This window comes from Lepidothrix coronata, unplaced genomic scaffold, assembly GCF_001604755.1.
Source record: "Lepidothrix coronata isolate B3197 unplaced genomic scaffold, Lepidothrix_coronata-1.0 Scaffold203, whole genome shotgun sequence".
NCBI classification, from domain to species: Eukaryota; Metazoa; Chordata; class Aves; order Passeriformes; family Pipridae; genus Lepidothrix; species Lepidothrix coronata.
Window position 1 is genome coordinate 863616 of NW_016690383.1, and position 2993 is coordinate 866608.

The window sequence follows — 2993 nt, forward strand, 5'->3', positions numbered from 1 at the left end:
AGGACTTGGAGCAACTTCTCGGAATCGGGGCTGTGTCACCGGCCCCGGGCGCTGGAAGGCACCGCCCGAGGGCGGCCCCCACGGCAGCGCCGCACCCCGCCCGGGGCCCGCGGGAGGGTCAGGCCCCCTCCGAGGCCGTCCCGTCCCCGCCGCCCCTTCCCCCCTCTTGAAAATGCCAACTCACAGCACGCGGGGCATGCCGGGAGCGCCGTGCCGCACTACAACTCCCGGCATGCCCCTCGGCGGCCCGCCCGTTTCCAAGGCAACCACCGGCCCGCGAGGCGGGAGCCAGACTCTTCCCCAGCGCGGTGGGCAGGGCGGAGGGATGGCTTCCGCTCCCCATTGGCCGAGCGCCGGGTAGCGCCGGGCCTCCATTGGCGGGAGCGAGCGTCAATCGCGGCGCGGGGGCGGGCGCGGCTCGCGGCGGCGGTGCCGGCCGGCGATTGGCCTGGGGGCGGGGCCGGGGGCCGAGGGGCGGGGCCGGGGGCGGCTGCGTCATGACTCTGCCAGCTGATCCGGGACGGAGCCGGCGCGGCGGGGGAGGCGGCGGCACCGGCACCGGGAACAGGGACCCGCCACGGTCCGGGCGGCACCGGTGGGACCAGACCCGCGGGTAGGTCCGCCAGCACCGCGCTGGGGCGCGCGGTAAGAGCGGCCGAGCCCCCCGCCGGTGCGCCGGGGGTCGAGGGGCTGCGCCCCACCGGGGACGGGAAGGGACGGGAAGGGAAGGTGACCTTCCCCCCGGAGCAGGGCGGCGGTGGGGGCTCGGCGCGGCGCGTCCCGTCCCTCCCCTGGCCTCGCGGCGCCGCCCGGGCCGGGCGGCCTCGCCCCCGTTGGTGTCGGGGCGCGGTACGGGGGGGTTTGGGGCCGGGGCCGGTGCGCGGCCCCCGCGCCGGGGGGTGTCCCGGTGGGGCGGGCGGAGCCGCGGCCGGGGCTTCCCGCGACGGGCGGTGGCCGCCCCGGGGGTGACCTTCACTCCGGGACCGGGCTGGGCAGACTTTGACCTGAGGCCGCTCCCGCCGCGGGCACGGGCCGGAGCATCCCGGGCGGCGGAGGGGCGGGAGGGGCGGCGGAGAGTCCCGGGGGGAGCGGAGGGAGCGGCTTGGCCGTGGAGTGGCGGCGGCGGGGAGCGGTCTCGGTTAGAGGGGGATCGGGGGTGTTGGTTTTACCGGGAGGAGAGGCTCTGGTGGAGGGGGGTGACCCGGTTATACCGGCAGGGGGGCACCGGCTGTGGGCACAGCGGGTTTTATTAGCGGGGCGAGCTCCCAGCGGGGCCCCTCCCAGAGCCGATGGGGTCTGTCGGTGCCGAGGAGGGGTGGGTGGGAGCCGTGTTACCGTCAGCCCCCCCCTCATCAGCCCCCGGTGCCGGCGGGGCCGGTGGCTCAGCGGCGGGTGCTGATTCACGGGCCGGCGGGGGTGGAGCAGGGCCGGGACCAGCTCACTGGAATCCGGACCAGATGTACCCGGCACGCCAGGAATGCTCGGCATCCCCGCCGGGCCCCGCCGCCGCCGCTGCGCCCCGGCCACCGGCCCCGCACCGGGAGCCTCCTCGCAGCCCCGAACCGGGGTCCGGCCGCACCCGCCGCCCGCTGAGGCCCGGGGCCAGCCGGGGTCCCCCGTACCTTTGGGGTGATGCCGGCGGGAGGATGTTGTGCTGGCCCCCAGGGAGTTCCCCGGTGTTGTCTGTCCCCCCACCGGGTCCCTCTGTCCACCCTGCTAGGCCCGGTTGCCTGGGGGTTTTCCCAAAACTCAACCCCCAGTAGCTAAAACGCTGGGTTGGTGTGGAAAGGGGACTTTTCCCGGGCTGAAGGGGAAGCAGCGGGGTCTCATACCAGCCCTGGGGGTCGGCGTCCTTGCCCTCCAACAAAATGACTCGGGGTGGGAGGGCGGGGGGAAAAAAAAGCTGCACTCCCCAGAATTCCCCCACCGGTGGCTTGGCAGCAGCCGCCTGACAAAGTGTCTTCCCCGTCAGGAGGCTCCTGGCCCCTGGCCAGGTGGGACCCTGCCAGCGCCGATGGATGCCCGAGGTGAGCCGACAGGGAATGCCATAACCCCTACCTGCAGTGGCCTCCCTGCCCTGCCTGGAGCAGGCTTTCTTATCTCCTATTTTTCCAGCAAAAACGGCCTTGGGTTTCCCGTCGCTCGTGGTTTAGGGCCGGCTGCAGGTGCTGGAGCTCACGCACCACCTGCTTTGGGAGAGGGAAGGGCTGAGGTCAGAGCTGCCTCTGGATTCCACACGATGAGGGGGATTTCAGCCCCGAGGAGCTTCCTTGGGGGGAAGACAAGGTGGTAGATCAGGACCTGGTGTTGGAGTGGGGGAGAGGAGCAGCCCTAGTGCTGTGGGTGATGGCTGGCGTGGTTTGATCCTGGCTCTGATCCATGTATTTCCTTTCCAGGTGCTTCCATGCCCCCTTGCTCCTGGCTAACCAGCACCAGTTCTTCAGTGGCAAGCTTTATGTCCTTCTCCAGTAGCTAAAGCTGCCAGTTGAAGAACTGTTGAATGTAGCCACTCTCTTCTTGTCACTGGGACCTTGGATGCCAGCCAGACCCGTGCCCTGAGTGACCAGGATCAGCCAGTCTGAAGCGTCCTGTGGATTTGAGGGCTGAGGATGAGTCCAGCCGGGATGAAGAAGTCTCTCCACAGCCTCCAGACAGAGCCTTGGCTGGGGGATTGCCAGGCAGCCCTGTCAGCGGGGTCCCGCTGCAGTGGGGTGTCACTGAGCTGAGAGGAGACCAAAAGAGGCATTAAACTTTCTGTTTTGCTCAACAGTTCAGTTTTAGGAAGTTTGTTGCCCATGGGGTGCCCGGACTTGCCTGGTGGGTAGATGGTGGGGGTTGTAAACCCTTTGGGATGCTGGGGGGGCCACAGCACCAGAGCTCAATCCCTGATGCCCCGTTGGGGTCTGCAGGTGGAGGGTTGGTTGTTCAGGTCCCCTGGGTTTGCCCCGAGCCAGAGGTGAGCCAAGGCTGGGCGTAGCCCACAGGTCTGACCT

General features: G+C 70.0%; 1 long non-coding RNA gene across 1 annotated transcript; it reads left to right on the plus strand.

The window, feature by feature from the left end:
• The first annotated feature begins 477 nt into the window (after positions 1-477).
• LOC108506010 lies at positions 478-2769 on the plus strand. Its single transcript, XR_001877648.1, has 2 exons — positions 478-613; positions 2397-2769. It is a non-coding gene; the product is annotated as an uncharacterized LOC108506010 (long non-coding RNA).
• Positions 2770-2993: the final 224 nt, after the last annotated feature.